Source organism: Hemitrygon akajei, unplaced genomic scaffold (genome assembly GCF_048418815.1).
Source record: "Hemitrygon akajei unplaced genomic scaffold, sHemAka1.3 Scf000077, whole genome shotgun sequence".
NCBI classification, from domain to species: domain Eukaryota; kingdom Metazoa; phylum Chordata; class Chondrichthyes; order Myliobatiformes; family Dasyatidae; genus Hemitrygon; species Hemitrygon akajei.
In genome coordinates, this window is record NW_027331963.1 from 2,504,666 (window position 1) to 2,532,091 (window position 27,426).

Sequence of the window (27,426 nt, forward strand, 5' to 3'; positions counted from 1 at the left end):
TGGACATGTGTGTGAGCGGCTGTTTTAGTGTGGAAGCTTCGTTTGGGGTTTTTCTGCCAGTTTGGACTGGGTTCGTTGACGGCTGCTAAATGCCTGGCTCCCAGCTGCAGCTGCTGGCAATTCGCCAGGAGACCGGTTTGCTCCCAACACCGGAGACAAACGCCATTGTTCTCCCATTAACATCGGGACAACGTCCCTCCTCTTTTATCGTCGTGATTCTCGTTCGGTGTAGGAGCCGGAGCATCTGTTGAGAAGTCTCGACCTCTCACGGCCTGGAAGTTCTGCAGGACCGACGGAGACTTTCCTGGCGTTGGAATTCCGAGCCAGCAAGGTACTCTCGAGTACAAACTTTTCCGGCCAGTTACTGAACTCGTTCCAGGACTTATAACCGGCACATCCGTATATCTCTAGGTTTGGACATAGTATCAGCATGCCGGGCCGTTCTCCACGGAGTTGCAGGCCTTCGGGGAGTTATGCAAAGGCGGCTGCATCTCCAGCCTCGGACAACGCCCTGTTTTGGTCGGTGAAAGGAGAATGCGGGTGCAATGTATTTTGAATCTTAGAACCACTCTGCAAAAAAATATGTGGCGGCTATGGAGGACTTGTTTGGGAAAGGTGGTATTTTGGCCACAGAGAATGAGTTCGGGAAGGCAGTGTTTTATCTAGAGAATGATGAGTTAGTACACCGGGATCTTAGTTGGGGGGATCACGGTGGAAAACATCCTTTTAAAGATGGAGCTGGTTACATTTCCACGCAGCGAATTGTCTTCGGACACGTTGAGCCTTTCATCCCCAACGAGGTCCTGCTTCCTGCACTAGACAGCTTGGGACAAGTAAGGTCAGAGATAACTGACATCAGACACAAATTTAAGAGACACACCCTCCGTAACGTAATCTCTTTCCGGCATCAGGTGTTCATGCAGCTGGAAATGGAGGACGACGTTGAGGGCCGATTTACTGTCCGGCCCGAGGGGGTAAATTATCAGGTGTATTGAACTCTGGGCGCCCACGGTACCATGCATGCAGGAAGGTGGGGCACTTTCGGAGGGACTGTCCTATCACCTGAAACCCTAGGGTGTCCACTTCGGGCACCAGTGCCCCAGCTACCTCTGCCCCGATCCCATTCCTGTGCCTGCACCTGAGCACCTGCTTCCTGCTCCCATTCAAGTCCCTGCTCCTGCCCCGTGGTTCAGGTGGGAGATCTTGAGGCTACGTACAAGGAGGTTCAGGCGAGGGACGGGGAGGAGCTTGTGCTGAGAAAGAAAGCAAAGAAGAAATCCAAACACACTAAGAAGTCGGCCCCCGAGACCGCAGAGCTCCCGCCTATTTGCCCTGAAGTGGAGCGGGAGGCTCGGGGAAGTGCGCAGCTGGAAGCGGAAAGTACCGCCCCATTGGTGAATCCTGCACCTGTGTGCGCCTCCCGCTTGAAGAAGAGAAGGGTATCTTCACCCAAGAGGGTAGGGAATGTAGATGCGGGGGATTCTCAGGGAAGGGTGGGAATCCGGGTAGAGGTTGGGTCTAACCCTGAATCTCCAGATGTAGCCACCAGTCCTGTGGTAGGTGGTGTGATTGTGCAGAAAGTTAGTGCTGGGCCTGTTTGCACAACTAAAACAGACCAGGAGCCCTCCACCCAGGACTTAGCAGTAAGTGCCTCCCTGGAGGCAAGTGTATTAAACAGTATGAACGGAGAGGAGACCAAGCTCTTTCACTGTCAGCATCAGGCTGCCGGTGAATCCCTTGGACCAGAGCAGCTGGGGTCCCCCTTATACTTGTCTCCTGGGGAGGGTGATATAACCTGCAGACCCCATCAACTAATGGCCTGCAGGGAGTCTCTGGGGATTTTCCCTCCATCGTCGTAACTGTGGATAAGACTGATGCGACGGTGGAGCGGGAAGGTATGAGGGAGGTGCCCGCTGCGCAGTGTGGGTCACAAGTGCAGCCAACTTATACACCACATGAGGAGGAAGATGGGGGATCTGTCTGCAGTGAGGGGTTGGAGGGAGATTCTATTGATAGTGAGACAATGGACATCCTCACCCCTCCTGAGAAATCCCCATTGATATATGTGGAGGAAATTAGAGAGTTCATTCTCACCTCTGAGGGTGCAAAGCATCGGCCTAAACTAACCTCGCTTCGCTGTCCTAACATGCCGAGGCTGGTGAAGTCCCTGTGAGTCATCGTCGGACGGAAGGGGAAGGTGAAGAGGAATGCTGTGTCGGGGAATGACAGACGACAGCCGAAATCCTTCCTGGATGACCTGGTGAGGGACATCAGAGTGGAAAGCAGCCTCGCTCCTTCGGGAGATGGTGGGTCACAGGGTAGCGATGGTAGCAGTCGGACCCGGAAAGCGTAGAATATTCTTGGTTTTCTTCGGGATAGTGCGGCTGAGGGCACCACCGCTCTCAGTGGGAAGAGTACTGGTGCTGAGGCCTAGTCTACTCCCGACATGACGTTCACTGTAGCTAGTCTAAATTTTAATGTTAGCTGGGGTTCTCTCCGAGGATAAAACAATCTCGCAGTGTTCAGGGATGGGAAATATGTTGTGAATTTCCTGTAGGGAAAACATACCACCCCGGGAGACGAGTCTGCTTGGCTCCTGGAGTGACAGAGAGGGGTCTACATGAGCCTCCGCAGCTTTTCCACAATCGAGACAGCCCTGAAGCCCTCCACCCAGGACTTAGTAGTAAGCGATTCCCTGGGGGCAAGTGTATTAAACAGTAAGAGCAGAGAGGAGACCAAGCTCTCTCACTCTCATAATCGGGCTGCCGGTGGATCCCTAGGACCTGAGCTGCTGAGATCCACCTCATACCTGCCTCCTGAGGAGGGTGATAAACTCTGCATGCCGACTCCATCAAATAACGACTAGCAGGGAGACCCTGGTGAAGATCCCTCCATTGTCGTAACTGTGGATAAGACTGATGCGACGGTGGAGTGGGAAGGTATAAGTGAGGTACCCGCTGCACAGTGTGGGTTTTAAGTGCAGCCGTCTATTCGAACACACGGGAATGAAGATGGGGGAATCTATTTGTAGTGAGGCGGTGGAGTGAGACAATGGACATCCTCACCCCTCCAGAGAAATCCCCATTGATACCTGTGGAGGAAATGAGAGAGTTCATTCTCACCTCTGAGGGTGCAAAGCATCGGCCTAAACTAGCCTCGCTTCGCTGGTCTAGCGTGCCGAGGCTGGTGAAGTCCCTGCGAGTCATCCTCAGACGGAAGGGGAAGGGGAAGAAGAATGCTGTGTCGGGGAATGACAGGCGGCAGCTGAAATCCTTCCTGGATGACCTGGTGAGGGACATCACAGTGGGAGGCAGCCTCGTTCCTTCGGGAGACGGTGGGTCACAGGGTGGCGTTGGTACCTCTCGGGCCTGGAAAGCAAAGAGCATTCTTGCTATTTTTCGGGACAGTGTGGTTCAGGGCGCCTCCGCTCTCACTGGGAGGGGTACTGTTGCTGAGGCCTAGTGTACTCCCGACATGAAGCTCACTGTAGCTGGTCTAAATTTTAATGGTAGCAATGGTTCTCTCCGCAGAGCAAACAATCTCGCAGTCTTCAGGGATGGGAGATATGCGGTGAATTTCCTGTAGGGAACCCATAACACCCCGGGGGGTCGAGTCCGCTTGGCATATGTCAGACAGACAGACATATACTGCGACCGTGGTTTCCTTGGGAACATCGGGAAATAAATCTTTAAACTTCAGAATTAATTCCTTCAGCTGTTGTTGTTGCTTTGGCTGCAGATGAGACAACTTGTTATCAATGTTTTCTGGAACAACTGAGTTCATTAGCCTAACTGGGACAATGTTTGGCTTGTGAAAAGTCTCAGACGAGTCAATTGTTTCATTCTCAGGTTTGCCAGATTCATCTGTTTTGACAACAACACTCACAGATGGTGCCTGCTTGTCAAAATAATGCTTTATCATATTTATGTGTACCACCTGTTAGTGTACGTCGGTCGGGTGTTTTAATAACATAATTCACATCATTAATTTGATAGACTATTTCAAATGGTCCAATGAATTTCACCTGAAGTGGATTTGTCAACATTAGAGATAAGGCAACACATTATCCCCCACCTGGTATTTTCTTTCGCAAGCCCGCTTATCAAACCAACACTTCATTTTGTTTTGAGAAATCTTTAAGTTTTGTCTCACTAGACTACAGGCCTGGTGTTTATTTCTGAACTTCAAAACATAGTCTAACAAGTTAACATGTACATCCCCATCAATCCACTGTTCCTTTAACAAGGGCAAAGGTCCGCTCACTCTCTGATCAAATACAAGTTCAAATGAGTAAACTCCAGTGAATCCTGTACCGACTCTCTTACTGCGAGCGAACAAAAGCAAATATATTCCTTCATCCCAGTCTTTTCCATTTTCAACACAGTATGTCTTTTTTTTGGGGGGGGGGGTGCATGCGTGCATCCGATCATGTCTTTTTCAAGCCTTTATAAGGGAGGGAGGGAGGGAGGGAGGGAGGGGGAGGAGAGAGAGAGAGAGAGAGAGAGAGAGAGAGAGAGAGAGAGAGAGAGAGAGAGAGAGAGAGAGAGAGAGGAGAGAGAGGAGAGAGAGAGAGAGAGAGAGAGAGAGAGAGAGAGAGAGAGAGAGAGAGAGAGAGAGACTGTGTGGAACACATTATGTCTTAATCATTGTTTTGAGGATGGAAGCATGCCCATTGTAATTCTGATTGGTACGCAGACGATGTAATTTGTTTTGCTCCCAGTTCATAAACTACCTGCTGGAATAATCCAGATGTAAAATTACTTCCTTGTCAGACTGGATTTCTTTAGGAAAACCAAATAAAGTAAAAAACTTGGCAAGAGCCTTCGCCACAGTTTTAGCTTTAATATTTCTGAGAGGTATTGCCTCTGGGAATCTGGATGCAGTAGACATAATAGTTAGCAGATACTGATGGCCAGCTTTAGTCTTTGGCAATGGGCTAGCACAATCCACTATAACTTTGGAAAAAGGTTCTCCAAATGCAGGTATAGGCCAGAGTGGGGCCACTAGGTTGACCTGATTAGGTTTACCGACAACTTGACCAGTGTGACAGGTTCTTCAAAAGGTCACATCTTTCCTCAAATTAGGCCAGTAAAATTCTTTCATAATCCTGTTTACAGTTTTATTCACTCCAAAATGTCGACCTAAGGGCATACTGTGGGCCAAAGTTAAAATTTCAGCCCTATAAACTTTAGGAACTATAACTTGGTGAACAATTGCCCATTCCTCACTCGCTGGTATAGGAGCTGGCCTGCACTTCCTCATTAACAATACATCCTTGAGATAATACCCTACTGGCACTTTCTTAATCTCATCATCTGAGAGATCTGTTTCTTTCAAAGCTTCACTCTCAGGGTCTCGGTTCTGTTCTGCTATAAACACCTTCCTAGACAGGGATAAATCTTTCTCATCAGACTTACTACCTGGATCCTGTTGAAACAATGAAGGCAGAAAAGTCCCTGACAAGTCATCATAACCTGAATCCCGATTTTCGCTATCATGGGTATCAGAGTCATGCTGCACAGAGCCGTCTGCGTCGGCAGACTTTTTAGCCAGACTTCGAGTTACTGCGCAGGAAGGATAAATGCTAAAATCCATCTGTGGGTCGTCAGTGGTTGGCTTAGTTGTCAACAGCACTGCAGGAACAACGTTACCATCTGCCAGGTCATTCCCTGACAGCAATGTAACATCTTCCACCTGTAAACTGGAGCACAATCCGATTTTAACAGGTCCCGAAACCAACCCTGACTGTAAAGTTGCCTTGAGCAACGGCACGGAAACCATGTCGCCCCCAATGCCTTTAATAAGATTTACCTCACCAGTGTTAGTCTCCTCAACAAACTTTAGAACGCTGACTAATATAAGTGACTGAGAAGCCCCAGTAACTCGAGGAATTTTCACTGGTACCGGGGTTGACCCCTCCAGTACTAATACAAACCCATCTGACATAAAATGATCGAATCTATTCTTAACTCGGACAGACCTCTCAGTCCTTCTCTGAGCCTCAACAGCATGTTCAGAACCCTGTGGGTTTATAGGTGTTTCAACAGACTGATCACAGGCATTCGGGACTGCCTCTTTTTCCTTTTCCTATCTGAGCCTCAAACAGAATGTTCAGAACCCTGTGGGTTTATTGGTGCTTCAACAGACTGATCACAGGCATTCGGGACTGCCTCTTTTTCCTTTTTCCTCTTCAGGATGGAACAAATAGCCATCACATGACCAGCTTTCTGACAATAGTAACAAGTAAGACCAGAATAGTTCTCCTTCAACTGCTTCCCTTCATCCTTACTCTTGTCACTAGTCCCAACCTTAATTTCTGGTTTACCCTGGTGATCCCTGCTACTCTTTTGGAAGCTCTTATTCGGGGTGTTAGGGGTAACCCTACTTTGTAACGGGATCCAAAATAGACCCCATGAATCCTGCTGCTATTAAAAGAGAGGGGGGGGGGAGGCGTCCAGAACGATGAGAGAGAGAGAGACAGAAACTGCTCGAAAGATGATGTTATAGTTCCTGGGCAAATTGTTTCCCTTCCACAAGGTTACTTGCCTGCTTGTGACGTGCCTGTAGAAAGAGAAAGGAGAAGCAGGTTGATGGACAGCTGGTGTCCAACATGTGGAGATAAAAACCAGGTCCACGGTTACACAGACAGAGACACCTCACGAGACACGCAGTTTCGGTCACTGAACGAGCTTTGGTGCACCCACATGAAGGTGGGATTTTGAAGGACCGATTCAGGGAAATCGATCAGTGGCTCACAGTGAAAAAGGTGCGACCGGTGGGGAATTATCTGTGTGTCCATCCTTGCCTGGGTGATAATTCCACCACTTAAGAATGGTCATACGTGATTATAGTCAAAGTCTGTGACTACAACAGGATTTCAGAAGACGACGCGAAGATCGGCGGCAACAGCTCACCTCTCACCTCTCTCTCTCTAACGTTACTCAACTAAATACTACAAACTGAACCAAACTCTCTTCATCATTGTAAGACTGTACCCATTTACCCATAGGTTTGAAAGAGCCTAGTTTTGTTCCTATTTCTATATATATATATCATTACTCACCTGTTCAATATATTTGCATTTATATTACTGTATTGCTTAGTTGCTAATAAACAATATAAGTTTATAGCAATACCAGACTCCATTGTGTTTTCCATTTCTGGTGGTTCTTTAACCCGGTCACGGGGTATGTGACAGTGGTAAACTTGATCTTATGAGTTAAAGCAAACTCATCTGCTAATCTAGCAGACTCCTGCAAAATGGCAGCAACCTTTTCATCTGAATACGTCTTTATCTCATCAGGGATGGACCTTTTGAATTCTTCAATTAAAACCAACTCTTTCAAGCTGTTAAAATCATCATTTACATTTTTATATGTGCACCAGCCATCAAAACACACAAACTTCTCATAAGCAAATTCCATATGACTGGTTCACAGATTTCCACAAATTTCTAAACTTTTGCCTTTATGCTTCTGGGACCAACTCGTAAACTTTGAGAACAGCCTGTTTCACTATGTCACAATCAGCTGCTTCATCAACTGTCAAAGCAGAATAGGCTTGCTGAGCCTTCCGCTTAATTACACTTTGTAAGAGAACCAACCCTCTTTTGGCCACTTCAAACTCGGAGCAATCTTCTCAAAATGCTGAATTTATCAACCTCTGCCTCGTCAAATGGAGATACCAATTTAACTTCCCAACTGGCCTCAAACTTATCACCAGAGTCTAACACTAGACCCCTTTTCTGCAATCTCTCTATCTTTTCCAGCTCGAACAGACTCTGTCTTTCTGCTTCCTCCCTCTGTTTTTCTGCCTCTCTAGCCTCAAACTGCCTCTGCCTTTCCGCAGACTCCATCTTTAATTTTTCTCACTTGTACCGGAGCTCAAGCTCACTAGGTTTACTTTCAGGAAACACCTCCAACTCCTCCACTTTAAACACACCCTCAGATACATAATGTTCAGCTATTATCCTCTGCATCAGTGCCCTCCTGATTGTGAATTTCACCTCAGCAAGTTTTAACCTTTTGGCAATACTCAACAACTCAATCCTTCTGGCATCCTCTAATGCCTCAGAGGTTGGTGCTTCCTGACATCCATCAACATCCATTGCTGCTGATTTTCCACACACAAATAAATCAAAAGGGATTTCCCCAATGAAATCAATAATTAATCAATATGCCCCCAAATCTGTTCATATCCCGGATGCAAGCCCTGATTTTGTTATGAATCGTAACGCTTTAGAAATGAACCAGCAGCAATAGACTACATCTGGAGTCTGTTTTTGATGTTAAAACTATCTTTATTAGAATCTACTTATAATATAGTAACTTAAACAAGGTAAACAGAAGTTAACAGTGTTATCTGTATATATGTGTGTAAATAAAACTCCCAAACTATTAAGCTCGGGGGAAACAAGGCTTGGAGTCTTGAGATGGTAAAGTATGAAAGTTCAGTTCAACAGCAGAATAGGTGATGAGAGAGATATTTGTAATCCAGGGTAAATGTTGAGAGAAGGCAATTATGTCGAATTCCACACATTCCATGGTCGTAAAACAAGAGAACAGTCACTGTAGATTTTATCTGTCAACCTTCCAAATCCACATACTAATTATCACTGAAAGTGACTTGCCACAAGGGGTATCGTCTTCAAATGAATTACTACACCACACCCAGGCAAGGGTTAACACATCAGTGGTCTTCACAGGATACCCCAAATCATATCCACTCCTATAGATCAAACAAGGTAACAACCACACATTCTATGTACGCTGAATTGATAATTAACCCACCCTTGTGGGCATAGGAAAATTCCAAACAGTGACCCTTGGCCACTAGTTCCCTGGTTTCAATCCTTCCATTTTTCCTCATTCATCTCCATCTGACTCTGAGTGTCTGTGTCCTCGGTTAAAACAAAACAAGCTGCGAGCGACGTAAACAAGCTGCAAGTCAGACTGATTCGCCTTCTTAATCTCTCTCTCATTCTCTCTCTTAAAATGACAGTCCACAGCAAATGAATCCTAGGTATTCATAACAATGGCCACTCCCCACTGTGAACTGACTGGTGTGCCAGTAGTTGGGATAACTGAGTGAATCCTTTCCCACATTCTGAGCAGGGGATTGGGTTCTCACCGCTATGAACGAGCTGATGTCTCTGTAGGGTGGAAGATTGAGTGAATCTCTTCCCACATTCTGAGCATATGAACGGCTTCTCCCCAGTGTGAACTCGCTGATGCCTCCGTAGGGTGGAAGACTGAGTGAATCTCTTTCCACATTCTGAGCAGGTGAACGGCCTCTCTCCAGTGTGAAATCGCCGGTGACTCTGTAGGTTGGATGACCGATTGAATCGCTTCCCACATTCTGAGCAAGTGAACGGCTTCTCCCCAGTGTGAACTCGCTGATGACTCTGTAGGCTGGATGTCTGAGTGAATCTCTCCCCACAGACTGAGCAGGTGAATGGCTTCTCCCCGGTGTGAACTCGTTGATGTCTCTGTAGGGTGGAAGATTGTGTGAATCGCTTCCCACATTCTGAACAAGTGAACGGCTTCTCCCCAGTGTGAAGTCGCTGATGACTCTGTAGGCTGGATGTCTGAGTGAATCTCTCCCCACAGACTGAGCAGGTGAATGGCTTCTCCCCGGTGTGAACTCGTTGATGTCTCTGTAGGGTGGAAGATTGTGTGAATCGCTTCCCACATTCTGAACAAGTGAACGGCTTCTCCCCAGTGTGAAGTCGCTGATGACGCTGTAGGTGGGATGACTGAGTGAATCTCTCTCCACAGGCTGAGCAGGTGAATGGCTTCTCCCCAGTGTGAACTCACTGGTGACTCAGCAGAGTGGATAAATAAGTGAACCTCTTCCTGCAGACTGAGCAGTTGAATGGCCTCTCTCCAGTGTGAACTCGCTGATGTCTCAGTAGGCTGTATGAATCAGTGAATCCTTTCCCACATTCTGAGCAGGTGAATGGCTTCTTCCCAGTATGAACTCGCTTATGATTCTGTAGGGTGGATGAATGAGTGAATCCCTTCCCACATTTTGAGCAGGTGAACGGCTTCTCCCCAGTGTGAACTCGCTGGTGACTCTGTAGGTGGGATGACTGAGTGAATCTCTTCCCACAGTCTGAGCAGGTGAATGGTTTCTCACCAGTGTGAACTCGCTGGTGACTCTGTAGGTGGGATGACTGAGTGAATCTCTTCCGACAGACTGAGCAGGTGAATGGCTTCTCCCCTGTGTGAACTTGCTAGTGAGCCATTACATCCGTTGATTGAGTAAATCCTTTCCCACAAATTCAGCAGATCACCAGCCTCTGCCCGGTGTGAACTGACTGGTGTGTCCACAGGTGGGAAGACTAAATGAATCCTTTGTAACACACAGAACAGATGAATGGCCTTGCCCAGTGCGAACTTGCTGATGTACCTTCAGTTGAGATGACCGACTGAACCCATTCTCACTGTCTGAGCAGGTGAAATCCTTCTCCTGTGTAAAATGATGGGTCAGTTGGTCACAGCCTGAGCAGGAAGGATGGTCGATTGAATCCCTTGCTCCACTTCTTAAATATCTAGCCAGAGACAGCAAAACTGGCGTGCTGTGTTTGAGATTCCTGGAGCCAAATTCCTTCTCGTTTTTAACCTGTAAAAAGATTTACAAAGTTCGTCAATGGGTGTAGGACAACATTTCAGATGAGATTACTTGAGTTGCCAAGTTTTAATTTGGTATCACACTGTTACAATGAGGTTGAACCCAAGTTAGACAGATAAATCATCTCCTGACTGGGCAGAGTGCTGGTATCTGGAATGACCATCAATTCCCTGATGCTCTTCCTGTCTCTATAAGAATGAGGCATTTCTGCCATCTCCAATCTGTGACCTGGCTCAGTTTGACTCTGTCCATTGTTATTATTCCCTGTTCCTGCTGAGCTGCATGGGTGCCTGGCCCCACAGTAACTGAAACAGTATCACACAAATTGTCTTTCTTGACATGCATCTGGGATTTTCTTTTACGTATTATTAACTTAAAATGCCACAGATTTAACGCTATATTAAAAAAATCCCTGCTGATGTGAACGGTTGGTCTGCACAGCTGTTAAAAGAACTTAGAGTGATTATTAGTATTACTTCAGGTTCTTGTAGAAAATTACAATACAGAAACAGGCCATTTGGGCCATCTGGTTTGTGCTGATCTAATTAAACTTCCCACTCCCACATCCCTACCATCCAGGTAACTATACAAATATCCTAAATGTTGAAAACATGCTCGCATGCACCACTTGTGCTGGCTGCTCATTCCACACCCGGATGACCGTCTGTGTGAAGAAGTTTCCCCTCATGCTCCCCTTAACATTTCACCTTTCACCCTTAACCCATGGCCTCTGGTTGTAGTCCCACCCCATCTCAGTGGTAAAAGCCAGCTAAGGGAAGTATGGGGCGACCATGGCTGACAAGGGAATTCAAGGAGAGTATAAAAATAAAAGAGAAGATGTATAACATAGCAAAGATGAGTGGGAAACAAGAGGATTGGGAAACTTTTAAAGAGCAATAGAAGATAACTAAAAAAGCAATACGGGGAGAAAATGCTAAATTCTAAATTCTCCTTCTAAATTCAGCCGGAGAGAAAGAAAGAAGATGGAAAGTTTGAAACAAAGGGCCTAGTGGCCAAAGGCCACTGTTTGGACTCTCCTATGCCCACAAGGTGGGTTGACTATTGATGCAGCCTATACCGAATGTGTGATTGTCACTTTGTTTAATCCATTGGAGTGGATCTGTTGGTTTGGGAGTATCCTGTGAAGACCATTTGTGCTAACCCTTGCCTGGGTGTGGTAATTCACTTGAAGAGGTACCCCTGTGACCAATCACTGTTGGTGATAATTCGTATAATCCATCTGGGGATTTTGTTGGAGTATCCCGTGGCTACCACTTTTGTTAACCCTTAGCTGGATTCGGGTGTGTTATGTGGTAACCACTTGTGAGAAGGGATATTCTGTGGAAATCACTGTCAGTAATACTTTGTGTGTTGGATCTGGATTGGGAGTACCTTGTGGAATCTACCTGTGTGTTAACCCTTGCCCGGGTGGTAGTTCCTTCTGAAGATGGTACGACTGTGATAAGCTACTTTTGGAGATAATTCGTATGTGGATTTAGAACGACGACGGATAAGACCGACAGCGACTGTTATCTTGTTTTACCACTGTGGAATTTGTGGAATTCAACGTAATTGCCTTCTCTCGACATTCACCTTGGATTACAAATATCTCTCTCTCGTCATTGATTCCGTGGATGAACTGAATTTCATACTTTCCCATCTCAAGACTTTAAGCTTGGTATTCCCTGAGCTCAATGGTTTGGGAGTTATATTTACACATATGTGTACTCATAACACTTTTAACTTTTGATTATTTTGCTTAATTCATTATATTATAAGTAGATATGAATAAAGACTGTGGTTTTAACATCAAAACCAGACTCCAGTTATGGTCTATTGCTGCTGGTTCATTTAAACCGTTATGGGTATGTAACAGTAGTGTTTGTGTTTATGTCTTTGAGAGGGCTCATCCCAGCATATGGGAGCCCCCATGTTAAAACCTTTCTGTCACTCTGTCACAGCTATGCCAAACAGGTAGAACCAGGGGCCTGCTGGGTTTGTGCTGAAATTCCACAGTATGGTAAAACTATGATTCAAATGTCAGTAATCCCCATCAACCAGAGTGAGGAACTCTCAGCCTGCCCTTCCTCAAATAACACCTGGGGAAGAGAGTGAGGAACTGTGGTCCAGTCAGAGATGACTGTGGCTGTCAATGTTTTGAGGGATGGTATCTCATGCCCCCACCAAACTGAACTTCCTATACAGGGAAACATGCATCCTGGCCAGAACCGCAGGTGCCCAGCAGCGGAGAGGAGTAACTGAGACTGAGCGATTTTGGATGATCGCTTTTCTCTCCTATGGAGTATCCAGGAATTCATGAGAGATAATCAATTTGGCTACAAGCACTTGAGGAGCTGGCCACAATACTGCAGGGGCCCTGACAGAAACACAGGCCAAAGTAACAGAAACATCCACTGAAATGATTGCAATCAAGCAAACAGTCGTACAGAATCGTACGGCTTTAGAGTTTATCCCAGCTGAGAAAGAGGGAAACTGTGCTATTATTGATACAGAATGCGGCACCTATATCCCTGATGAGTCTACTAACATTACATCCCTCTCCGAGCACAATGCCAAGGAGATTGACAGCGTCAAGGAAGCAGGGCAAGATTTTCACGGGTTCACCGAAGAGTCGAAATGGTGATCTTCGAAGGCTTGTTTGGTAATATGTGGGGCATGATATTGCATTATGTCCTAATAGTTGTACATATCATTGTTATAATTACTGATGTACATTGTTTTTACCCACTGAGATGTCAATGCTGTACTTGGTTGCTTTCTCTGTAAAAAGTTACTGCTTTGTTGATCATGTAATGATCTAAAGGAGGGAATGATAAAGTATGTAAAAGAGTTAACACTTCGTTAAACTATAGCAGCCTGTTTTTCTGAAAGAAACTGCTGATGATCAACAGATGTACTAAGCCATGCTGAGTCATATTTCTTCTTGAGGGTAGCTAGGTAGGGTTTCAGGATGCTTATCTCCTTGTGCACTCATGTGTAGAGATAGGACAGCTTCAGTCTGTTCTGTGTGTGTAAGTCATTATGACTATTTCGTAATTTGTCTTTAGGGGCTGTCATGTAGTAAATATCTTTGGCTACAGCCTGTCTTGTGTGGGGGGTATCTGGATGGATATATCTGTGGTGTAAGGGGAATTGTTAGTCAGTTAGTGGATTGGGTGGGAACAGTCATCGACTGTTCCTGTTTGAGCGACTAATTGAGTAAGCCCCGGGTACCTGGAATAAAGAGTTTGTACCGTACGTTCTCTGAGAGACTTTCTCCGGATTCGACTTCCACAGAATGGGAGTGGTTTTAAAGGGCTGGGCTGCTGGAAACACAGTACCAGACCTGCAGTGATGGCAACTGGAACTGACAGAGGCATAACTGGTTCTTCTGGGCACATTCAGTCCCACTCCAACTAAATCCTACCTTCCCTTGTACAAGTATGTAATGTTTAAAGGACCAGTGTTTGAGTAAATGAGACTCACCAACCTTTCTCCTGACTGAATCAATGAGAACGCCGAGTCAGTTGATTCAGAGTTGTTCTCTCTAGTTTATGCTCTGAGTTCTCGGGCTGGTTCACTTGTTGCTGTTCCCTCGTCTTCAGCTGTGGTTTGCTTCCAGTTTTTTATTTTCTTCCTATAAACCTCTCACCACAGGTCTAACTTTAACTAGAGAGATAATGAAGCACATTAACAATAAAAACGAGAACCAAACATTTCTGCTTAATGTTACTAAGAACAAAACTCACTGAAAATTAAAAGTTGAAGGCAGATATAATGATATCAGTAAACAATCTTTTATTGTCCCTCACACATCACAAAACAATATGGGATAAGGTGGAGCCATCATTCAGTCAGGAACAGAAATAGGTGATTTGATCCATCTGGTCTGCCTCACCATTTAACCACAGCTGATTTTCATTCCAACATCATATTTCTGCCTTCCTCCTGTAATCCTGAGCTACTCACCAATCATGAATATATTAATCTCTGTCATAAATATACCCAAATGGCAGCCTCAACCAACCTCTGCGGCAAAAAATTCCACAGATCAGACATCTTTTGACCAAAGAATCTTTCTCATCCCAGTTTTATAGAGAAGCATCTTTTTCCTGAGACTGTGCTGTCAGATGACAGACTCTCTGTCTAATGGAAACATCCTCTCCATGTCCACTGTATCCAGGCTTCTCAGCATTCCATTTGTTTATTTAACCATACATCTCCCACCACTCCCACACTGTCCCTCTGAACTCCATTGAGCACAGGTACAGAACCATCAAATGCTCCTCAAACATAAAGCTGATCATTCCGGAGATTATTCATGTGAACGTTGTTAGCAACAACTTTAGCGAACACATTTCCAGGAATAACCGACAAATTGATACCAGGATAATTTACAGGGAATAGTTCTGCTTTCTTTACTGTTCTACTCTCACAGACGACTAATTTTCATTTCCAGGTTAAATCAGGTACATTTCAGGATATATAAACCCGTCCAGGGTGAATGTAATTGTAACTCCCTGAGTCGCCTCAGGCTCGCTCAGCTCGTTCTCGTCTAGGGGGAGCAGCCTTTGGCCCCGCCAGACTGGGTAATCAGCTTGTGTGGATGCTGTGTGATGTCCCCGCCTCGCCAAAGAACAAACAGGACACCATATGCGATTAAATGATTACAATTTATAAAGATTACTATAACTGATTAATAGCCATACAGTATATATGAAGGAAAAGAAAATAAAGAAAAGGCGCCAAACTTATCAAAGTCCAAACCACTTCGTGTACAACCGTTAGAGCTCAATTACTGAAGTCTTCTGGCCACCATTCGATCCCCTCCGAACTCCTCGACTCGCAGCTCAGGACCATCCGAAGTGGTCAACCAAGCACATCTAGCTTCATCTCCTCTCCTCGGGGTACCTCCTGGCCTTGGACCCCTGCTTGGGGTTCGTTCCTCGCCCAGTTTACAGCATCGCGTCCTCTCTCTCTCACCCCCTCACGCCGACTACCCAAAAGCCCGCCAACAATAGCTTACAGACACAGAAGAAAGAACAACATTAATCCCAATTGGTTTACAAAGGAATTCAATTCTCGTTATCAGTAAATTTTAACCCAAACAAGCTTCCAGCACTCTCTCGCAACAAAGAAGCATTCCTACTTCTAACAAAACAAAGAAGCCATTTTGATTATCATACGCAGTATCAAAGAAAAAGAAGAAACCCCCTTTACACTCTCCCCCCAGCAAATAATACTCATGTCCTCATGACTACGAAATAACTCGCCCACTCTTCCTGCCAACACAAACCCTAACCCAGGCACAAACAGTGACATTGCTCCCCAAACAGTAATCCTCACGCCCTGTTCCTCAGGTGCTACATAGGCCAACTTATCTGGGAGTTTCCTAACCCTCTGAGACCTCCGTACCCCCTTACTTAAAACCTTCAGGCTCGTACACAACTGGGGATACCTCGGGCCCGCTACCAACTCCTCTCCCAACCCCACTCATGCCCCCCACTGCACACAGCTAACCCTTCCCACTACACCTGACTCAGTGGGAGAAGGGCCAAAGGTCTCTTCCTCAATCGAGGGAAAGTCAGCAAAAGGCAGCATGTACCACACATCCAGCACATCCATCTAATCTGTATTCTTCCTCATTTCCGCGACCGGTAGCTGCTGTTTGATCTTCTCCAAACGGAAACACGTGGCCTACACTGTTCCCGCAGCCTCTTCAGCCTCCTGTAATCGAGATATCAGCTTCTTCTCTGGCCCCTGCAACTCTCGCCACAGGCTCAGCAGTTCTGACTCACGCATCCCGGCCATCTCAATCTGGGACGCAGTTACTCCAACAGCTTCTTCAACCCCGACCAGAAAAGCAGTTGTTAAAGATTGGTCAGCCTCCAGTTCAGTATTCACTGCACTTCTCCAGCTTTTTCTTCATCATGACTTCTTCCAGATCAACTTTCTCCAGTCTCTCCGTCTTCATTTCAAACTTGATTCCGTAGAGACAGTCACTCACAAGCTGCGACCTTCACCAGCCCTGGCACGTGTCCAATAAACACTTTAACTCAGTAGTTCTCAGCCGCTCCTGCAACAGCCTCACTTCATATTCTCCCGAAGCAAATCCAAATACCAGGAGATCATCCACATACGCCAAAACTCCAAACGCCTCCACATCCCCCATGGGCTTCCGCATGCCCCGCGGGAATGTTGCAAGGGCTCCGGATATGCCCTGTGGCATCCTTTCGGACTGGAATAATCCTGGGGGACCTATAACGGCCGTCTTCTCCTTGTCGGCCTCACTCATCGGAATCTGGCAACATCCATTCCTCAGATCCAACACCTTAAACCACTTCGCACCACTCAGACAGGCCATCGCCTCTTCGGCCCTCAGGGCCGTATTCTGATCAATGACAGTGCGCCTCTTCTGCGCAATATAATCCACACACACGCTGCGTACGTCTCCCCCGGCTTCAGGGCCCAGTCGCCGCGACCTCTCTCTCACCGGGGTGTCTTCAGCGGTCGACTCCCCTCCCTCGTGGTATTCCGCAGCGTCCACTAAGAGGGGCTCACACTCTGATACTTCCGCCAGGACGTACCACCACCGGCTCTTGTTTGAATCCGGTATCGGCCGTATGCTGCTACACACGTCCGCACAAGCAGCTCGAAACTCTGGGTGCATCGAAAATGCCTCCAAACAGCTCTCACCTGCCTCCTCCGGGCAGGCCCCCAAGCGCACCAGCAGGATATTGGTTCTCTCCAGAACCGAAACGCTGCCCGTCTCAACAGTGTCCGGACGCATCAGTATTAATGATTCACGAACCTCAGTCACCCCCACATTTGCCTCTAAGAACTCCATTTTCACTGACCAGCAACCGTCGTCTGGATAATCACCGGCACTGGTACCCCAAATCTCCAGTGCCCTCAATGTCGTCAAGGGTAAATGCTTCCAATAACGGTTATAAAACAAACTGTACAGCAACTTAACCGACACCCCGCTGTCGAGGATGGCTTTAACCTGGCTTCCATCCATCCGTAACGACACCTGAGTGCGTGGTCCCTCTAAGCCTACAGGAATAGTGTCTGTTCCTTTCGGGAGTTCCTTGGTACATTGCTGGGAACGTGCTCCCCCCGAGACCCCAAGCCGTTCCCCCACCTGGCCTCCTCTAAGTTTCCCGACACCTCTCGGATCAACTGAACAACTGAGAGAGGAGCTGATCCCCTTGACAGATCCCCCTGGCACCGCAAGCAATTTATCTGCCCCCTAGCCAAAATGGATACCCTAAAAACTTTCCACCAATCTCCTGCCACGGATATGGTAAGCCCCCCAGCTGCGGCATTTGACTTCCAGTCGAACCAAACGAATTTTTCCACACTTTCCCAGAACTGGCAGCTGTCACTCCGAGGTAATTGTAACCGACAGTTCTAACAACGTCACCAGCCCGCCTACTCAAACTTTCAACCAATCCCTGTCGCTTTCCCTCAGCCAAGCACTGCCACTCACCCAACAACTGAGAGATCAGCTCCGCCCACATCTCTGCCCCTTTAGGGTTGGACATTATTGCAACAACCGGGTGGAGCCCACCATAGCTGGAACATACCCGCCAGTCCTTCCTCGCTCTCCTAACAGAAAGGACAGCCCATGGCCCCACCACCATTTCGTCAACGCTAGCCGGAACTCGAACAACGCCCTCCGGGGCACCAACAGCCACCCCACTCAACACACATGCAGAGATAACCAGCAATCGCACACCAGCAAAGGCACACCTGCTGTTCTCCTCAGACATAATTTAAAGAGGGCGATCACGCTGCTTCCCCAGTAATCAATCGGGACGAGAACCCCACAATGTGACCCCCTGGGTTGCCTCAGGCTCGCTCAGCTCGTTCTTGTCTAGGGGGAGCAGCCTTCGGCCCCGCCAAACTGGGTAATCAGCTGGTGTGGATGCCGTGTGATGTCCCCGCCTCGCCCAAAAACAGACAGTACACCATATGCGATTAAATGATTACAATTTATAAAGATTACTATAACTAAGTAATTAATAACGATGCAGTATACATGAAGGAAAAGAAAATAAAGAAAACGCGCCAAACTTATCAAACTCCAAACCACTTCGTGCACAACCGTTGGAGCTCAATTACTGAAGACTTCTGGCTTCGATCCCCTCCGAACTCCTCGACTCGCAGCTCAGGACCATCCGAAGTGGTCAACCAAGCAGATCTATCTTCATCTCCTCTCCTCGGGGTACCTCCTGGCCTTGGACCCCTGCTTGGGGTCCGTTCCGCGCCCAGTTTACAGCATCGCTTCCTCGGTCTCTCACCCCCTCGCGCCGACTCTCCAAAAACCCGCCAACAATAGCTTACAGACTCAGAAGAAAGAACAACATTAATCCCAATTGGTTTACAAAGGAAGACAATTCTCGTTATCAGTACAGTTTAACCCAAACAAGCTTCCAGCGCTCTCTCGCAACAAAGAAGCATTCCTACTTTTAACAAAACAAAGAAGCCATTTTGATTACATACACAGTAACAAAGAAAAAGAAGAAATCCCCTTTACACATTGTTCTTCAAACGGTCTGCAGCCCTCGCTAATTTCCCGAGGACACGTTCCCACTTTGACCACAGGGCTCTGGAATATCGCTGTGGATACTTTAAAGCGTTTGCAGGAACATGTGCACTATATGTTACTGTAAGACATATCAGCTGTCACTGTGATTTCCATCACCCAAAGCGCCCGGATTGACTGGAACAAACGAAAGAAAAACATGTTTCCGGAATGGAGGTTTCAGGCATCTGATTGCTTTATTTTCATTTTCCGTACTTCGATCGAAATTATTTTTGACAACTTCTCATAATTTTACCTCGCTAGAGTTTCTGAAGTGATGCTGGCTTCTGCTTTTCTCGGTACGAGTCTCTGTCAGTGCAGACACTTCGACCTTATAACAACGTGGCCTCACGTCTTAATAAGCTGGTAAGGAAGGCGGGCTCTGTCGTGGGCAAAGTACTGGAGAGTTTAACATCGGTAGCTGAGCGAAGGGCGCTGAGTAGGCTACGGTCAATTATGGAAAACCCTGAACATCCTCTACATAGCACCATCCAGAGACAGAGAAGCATTTTCAGCGACAGGTTACTGTCGATGCAATGCTCCTCAGACAGGATGAAGAGGTCAATACTCCCCAATGCCATTAGGCTTTACAATTCAACTGCCAGAACTTAAGAACTTTTTTAAAAATCTATTATTAATGCTTTTTGAGTTAGTGATTTAGATGCATATCATATTATTACTGAGTTAAGTATTGTATGTAATGAGTTTTTGCTACAACAAGTGTATGGGACATTGGAAAAAAATGTTGAATTTCCCCATGGGGATGAATAAAGTATCTATCTATCTATCTATCTATCTATCTATCTATCTATCTATCTATCTATCTATCTATCTATCTATCTATTTAAATGGCGGTCCGGTCTATTTTCGACACGTAGGTCTGTTCTGTTGTGAGTCAGTAAATTAGAACTCGTGCTTTGTATCTCCTTGACTCCATTTGGTAAGGCATTTGATGCGGTTAACCATGGGAGGACCGTTCATAGCGTCAGAAGGCTTGGTATCCAGGAAGAGTTGGCTGGTGGATTCAGGACTGACGCCCACTAAAGGCAGACTGTAGTTGTGGATGGAGCGTTTTCTTCCTGGATATCGGTGACCAGTGGTGTACTGCACTGATCAGTTTGAGACGCCCGGCTTTTTGTGTATTTATGAATGATTTGGATGAGGAGGTGGAAGGGTGGATTATTGTATTTACAATGATGTGTAGTTTGGTGGAATTATGAATAGTATGGAAGGTAGTCACAGATTACAACAGGACAGTGACAGGACGCAGAGCAGCGTTAAGAAGTTACAGATGGAGTTGAACCTGGAAAGGTACGAGGTGATTCACTTTGAAAGGATGAACTTGAAGGCAGAGGTGATACTTAATCGAGTCAACCCAGGGCCGCACATTAGTACGAGTTCCACAATGGAAAGAGAGTGATGAGACTTACCCCAATAAGCCACGGCCGCTCATCGGTACGAGAACGACAATCGGCACGGAGCAGTGCACCGCAGGAGCAGAAGGAAGTGAGATTGATAGGTGAGCTTCACCACATCCGTTGTTCTGCACATACTCATAGTGACCATTGCTTAAGAAAACAGGTTGAGTGAACTCGGCGTTTTCTCCTTGGAGCGACGGAGGATGAGAGATGACCTGATAGAGGTGTACAGGGTGATGAGAGGCATTGATGATGTGGATAGTCAGAGGCTTTTTCCCAGAGAGGAAATGGTTGCAGCAAGAGGATACAGGATTCGTGTGCTTGGGAGTAGTTACAGATGAGACGTCAGGAGTAAGTTTTCTACTCAGAGAGTGGTGAGTGTGTGAACGGTGGTGGAGGCGGAAACAACTGGGTCTTTTAAGAGACTTTTGGATAGGTACATGGAGCTTGGAAAAATAGAGGGCTATGGCTAACCCTAGTAATTTCTAAGGTAGGGACATGTTCGGCACAACTTTATGGGCCGAAGGGCCTATATTGTGCTGTAGGTTTTCTATGTTTCTATGTTTGTATGAAAGACAATATACCTGAAAGCAAATCAGGAGAGAAACAGGCAACTTTGTGGCAAATAATAGAACAGCCTGAAAACCTGCGGAATGTTCACAGATTTAACATGTTACTTTTTTTTTCAAACAGAGAATGGATAGCGAAATACTGGTACATTTGTAGCTGGTTTGAGAATATCTTTAAAGTTAAATCGACTGCATGGAAGTTCACGGGTGTGGGGTAGTCAAGTCATTCACTGGCAGAGGTCAGGTTCCTGTCAAACGGCCCATATGTGCGCTGGAAAACATTGTTCTTCAAACTGTCCACAGCCCTCGCTAAACTCCAGAAGACACCTTCCCTTTTTGACCACAGGACTCTGCAATATCGCTGTGGATCTTTTACAGTGTTTAGAGGAATATGTGCAGTGTATTTTATTGTAAAACATTTCAGTTGTCACTGTGATTTCCATCACTCACACCGCTCGGAATACTGGAACGAACGAAAGAAAGGAATGAACGAATATTCCCCTTTAATAAAGAAGTGTTCTCGGTTCCCCTTGCCAAACAATCTCCTTTCCTCAATTTCAGAAGCGAATGTGCTCCGTCAAATGTTACAAAATAAATCGACTTCAAGATGAATGCCTACTTTGAAAGTAACACAGATATTTTTTTTAAAAATCCTATTTAAATAGCAGAAGCCAGGTATCATGGAAAATAACATGGAAAATACAAATCATATTTTGTTTTAAAGTAAACAGATTGCAATATCCCCTGAGGAGTCAAATTAATGACACGGAACAGTGATAAAAATAGTTTAATGTAAGTGTTTGAGCAGTTGGTTGTCACTAATGTCCCTGACGTGACAGCCAAGCTAATTACCTCAGTGGAATTGCTCTCACCTCAATAACAGTCTGCAAATCCGATCACCAGTCCACCTCAGCAGCTGAAAGTTGCTTCTGACAGAATATGGAATATCCGGCTATTTACTACATCGCGGCCATTTTCTATCCCACACTTGTAGCGGTTGGTGTCCCCGGTAAGATGCCGGAGCTGGTTACTTTATGTATGGTGCCGTTGTTACTCTGCTGCGGTATCCGCACTGTTGCTGAGCACAGATGCTGCCTTCGGCTCAAACGTGTTTCCGGAATGGAGGATTCAAGCATGCAATGGTTTTAATTCCAGCTTCTCATTGTTTTATTTTCATTTTCGTACTTTGATCGAAGTGATTTTTCATTTGTCAGTGACGTTCGTGCCGATATTGACAGTGTTTCATATTTTCACCTCGCTAGGCTTTCTAAAATGATGCTGGTCTCTGCTTTTCTAGGTCCGAGTTTCTATCAGTGCAGACACTTCGACCTTATAACAACGTGGCAGCTTATTTAAATGACGGTCCAGTCTATTTTCGACACGCAGATCTGTTCTTACACAAGTCAGTAAATGATAAATTGAGTTTTGTATCTTGTGATTCCACTTTGTCAGCGCTGCAAACAATCCCTTCAACTGTTTCGCCCCTAATAATAGAAATGGGTTTGTTTAAGATCTTCCGTTCACCGGTACGTGAGTCGTGGAACCCGGATGCCTCGCTCTAAACTGTGGGAAGGTCGTCAATCCACTGACACTCACATCCGTCATTGTCCTCCAGCCGGAGTGCAGCGACCGAGACCGCACACACTGGATTCCCGCTTTCCACTTCCAAACAGACCACACCCTGCATAGCATCGGTAGAATGGGGGCATTCAGGGAGCTGACCGTATTTCTATTTTGTCTCCAAATTTCTTGCAGTTAATTTAACGGCGATTGTGATCCTCTCTCGGGGAAAATGCGGACTCTCCAAATGCATCACCCGTTACCTGGTTGGAATGGCAACAGCGGATCAGATGGTGGTTATCGTTGTTGCTTTAGTGGAGCAGACCAACAATATCTACATTTATTCCAGATCCCTGCTCATCACTCCTGTATGCGCTCTGACACTTGTATTTAAGGTTGCAACGACGGACTGTTCTGTTTGGTTCACGGTCAGTTTTACCTTCGATCGCTTCATCGCAATATGTTGCCGAAAGCTGCGGGAGCGATACTGCACCGAGAGAACGGCAACGGTGGTTATCGTGACCGTGGTTATAGTGAGCTGCAGGAGATGTGCCCCGGTTTACTTTGCCATTGAACCTTACGTCATCATTGACAACACGCCGTGGCGGTGCACCGTCACATATGAACACGCTACTTCACCCGTGTGGAGAGGATACGAATTACTGGACGGTATTTTAACACCATTGCTACCAATCGGCTTAATCCTGGTGTTTAACGGGTTAACCATAAGACATATCGTTGAGGCAAATAGAGTCCGCAGAAGGCTTCGGCACAGTAGCGACAATCAGAAAGATGCCGAGGTGGAAAAACGCAGAAAATCGATGATTTTGTTGTTTTCTGTATCAGCTAATTTCATATTAATTTGGTTGCCCTATGTAGCCCATTCCCTGAAATGGCAATTGGAAAACTATTTTTACGTGAACAGATATTTGAGTTCCCCGGTATACATCCTACAGCAATTTGGGTTCATGTTGCAATTTCTTAGCATGTGCACCAATACTTGTATCTATACACTGACACAGAGGAAATTCAGAGAAGAGCTGAGGAATGGAATGAAGTATGTGTTTACATTAAATGGCTATCTGTGTAGATAACGCCCACGTCAAATGACAATTCAGCGGATTATTCAAATAAAGCCGTTTTACAATGAACAGGTTTGGCAAATAAGTCGCAAATTCAAACAATCATATGCCTGCTCACCCGGAGATTGCAGAATTGGTGGAAGATTGCTGACTTCATACAGTTCAGGTAGGTAGCAATACAAACGCTCAATGCTGCTAGCGTGATTGTTACATTGGTTGAAGTATGTTCCAAACTATCACAGACACTCGACTGTTACAAGGGCAGGAATGGCTTCAGGACTTTCCGGATTATAGATGTTTCAAAATGGACAGGGTCGGGTAACAGAGTGTAAAGGGAGTGCGATGCCAAACCAGGGATAGTATCGCAGCTACAGAAAGGGAGGACAAAGTGAAGCGTTCGTTTGTTAATAGATGGCGAGACTAACACATCACCCCATTTGGAGTATTCTGTACAGCCTCCAACCAGATTAACAGAAAGAAAAACTGCAACGAGAACACTGAGGAACGATCGGGAGCGGAACGTGGACATATGCCATGTTATTGGAACGTAAAACTAAAACCTACCTAATATTCTTTGGCATATTCCCAGTGTAAAAGTTTCAGGTATGGCATAATTTCTCAGTTGTGTCCAGGAAAGATTCATGTCGCTATAAGAAGAAAGGTGGACTCGCGAACAGTTGATACCGGATCTAATATTAAGAAAGGAAACGGGTCAGGTGACAGATCTCTCCGCGAGTCAGCATTTCAGAAGATAGGGAGAACTCCCCTACATTTAGCTTACACCTGTGTAGGACCAGGAGCAGGGAAGTATTTAATTGGGGGTCTGCGAATTATGACGCTACCTGGCAGGAACTTGGGAACGTACAGTGGGAAATTATGTACTCAGGGAAATGCGCAACAGATACGTGGGTATTGTTTAGGGAGCACTGATATGGGGTTCAGTAAGGACTTGTCTCATTGACGCAGGGAAAGGATGATAGCGTAAGGTAAACCTAGGTGACAAGAAATATGGACGAATCAAGAAGAAGAAAAAAGATAGTTTAGGTTTCGGAAGAAAGGTTCGGGTAGGGTTATGGCAAGTCACAATGCAGACAGCAAAGAATTTAACAATGGACTTAGAAAAGGTATAAGGGGAGCTGTGAATGCCTTAGCGAGTTGCACTGAAGTAAGGGAAGAACAGGAGGATGACTAGATCGAGTGTGGGCAGATCAGAGGAAAATTGTGTTTGGAGTCAAAGAACCGGTGAAGGGTCCTTACTGAATACATTGATGAATATGAACACAGAGTCAAAAGGCTAGAACATGCCGACAGTAAGAAAGAGGATGCGCCGGAAACTTGGAAAACATTATGATAGATGATTCCCCGGTGCCGGAAGGGATATAGTCTAGGTTATTTTGGAAGGCGAGCGAAGATATTGCTGTACTTTTGGACGGGATATTTGTGTCTTCGCTGGCCATGGAAGTAGAACAAGAAGACTGGGGGGGGGGGCGGTGGGTGACAAATGTTATTCCTTTGTTGACCAAAGATAATAGGGAGACTCCTTCGAATTACAGACCAGCGAGTATTATGTCAGTCGCGGGTCGAAATTTCGGTACACTTTACAACTATATTTGGACCTCGCACTTATAGAGGGAAATAACCGATTTAATCTGACCACCCAGCAGTAGCTGGATAATTAATGGAATTAGGGCTGACGATGTAAGCAAATCGTTGAGATAATGATTACACCGCCACGTTATCTAAACTGACCTGCCATTTACATATTACAGGGCAGATGCTACAATGACTTCAAAACAATCTTTTCCAATAAGACCTGCTACTTCAAACCAGTATTTCAAAGTGTTGAGCAGCAGCTTTTGCTGCTCATTAAAAGAACCAGCCTTCCAAAATGTCAATTCCAAATTCCCAGTTCAAGTAGACACAATTTTATCCAAATGACAATTTACTTCTGAATCGTAATTTTATCGTGTCGGGTGTAGAAGCAGTCAAATTTCCATCCCTTTAACCCTGAATCCACATGGCCGGTGTGGAGTCCGTGTCTTCATCAGAAATCCATAATAAATGAACCATACTTAACTACACAATCTAAAAACTCGGCGAAAGCAAACCAAACATCCGGGCTCAGACTTCTCTTCCTGCAAAACCATCGCAGGCAATTTGAGAATACAGAATAAACAATTTCCAAAGCAAAAGGCCTCAGCACGTATTCTAAAGAACTTAGGAGAGTGAGATGTGGAGACCTGAGACTCACATACATTAACACCTTAGAATTTCGGAATGATACGCAGCCTCCGAATTTCGGATCAGTTCCTGGAAAACATTACTCGCAAGGAGACACAAATTTTCTGCCTCATATATGGTGAAAAAGAAGAGTAATTCAATCACCCATCCAACACAAACTACAGAAACACATGACTACCATGAAGTCATTCATGGCCGTAATCTTTCTATTTCTCTTTCAATTGAACTCAATTATGTCCAAACCTCGTGCTATATTTTAAATCCGCAATGCAGTCATATTTTCAAAATAGCGCAGAAAATTACATGCCCTTATTTTTTCAATAGTTAATAAACAGCTGTAATGGCAACCACACAACATTTAGTAAAGCCTTTCGATTCCAAGACAAAGAGACGCAGAAAGTAATGTATCGTCCAGGAGGTAATATTCAACACAATAAAAAATATGGCCTCTCCACAACTCCAAGCATCCAACGACTTCCGAGGTTTCCCAGCTCCAATTTCTGACCGAGGATAGGATTCGGATTAAATGAACCCTTTGTTGTATGGTATCAGGGCTAATGATTCCCTGTACCACCGATGAAGCAACAGATTTGTTCACTGTACTGGGACCGCTGTCACACCCACCTCCAGCCCGGAACTATTGTCTTTACTGCCTTACTGAAGGAGTGAAGGTATATTCCTGTAGTGTGATACTCCCTTCATCATCTCACATCTGCACTTCTTTCTTCTCCTGCTATAACCATCCATTAACTCAGTCTCCATGCTTCAGTGTGTGCAATGACAGAGGGACCGAAAAGCATCAACGACTTTCTAGATTGGTCGGTGCTGTGAGACACTGAAGTTCTAACCCAGACATACAGTCAGACAGCCACAGGAAGCAACTGCACAGAAGCAGGATCTTCAATCCGTCAGGTCCGTGAGGAATTATTTAAACTGCCTACTGCCATCGACCTCTCCCGGACCGTGGTCATCCATATCCCTCTCATCCATGTACTTATCCAATCACCTCTTAAACGTTGAAATTGAAATCTTAATAACCACTTGTGTTGTCAGCACTGTCTGCACTCTGACCACCCTTTGGGTGAAGACGTTTCCTCTCATGATTCCCTTCAACATTTCACATTTCACCCTTCGCCCATGATCACTAGTTGTATTCTCGCTCAACGTCAGTGGAGAAAACCCGCTTGCATTTACACTCTCTACACGCCTAATAATGTTGTATACCTCTATCAGATCTCCCCTCAGTCCCCTACCCGCTCGGGAATAAAGTGCTGACATATGTAATCTTTCCTTTTAATTCAAAACATTCAGTACCGGCAATAGCCGTGTAATAT

At 45.7% G+C, this 27,426-nt stretch overlaps 1 pseudogene; it reads right to left on the reverse strand.

Moving 5' to 3' along the window:
- Positions 1 to 8,773: 8,773 nt before the first annotated feature.
- Positions 8,774 to 27,426, reverse strand: part of LOC140722421 (uncharacterized) — a 62,153-nt pseudogene continuing 43,500 nt past the window's right edge.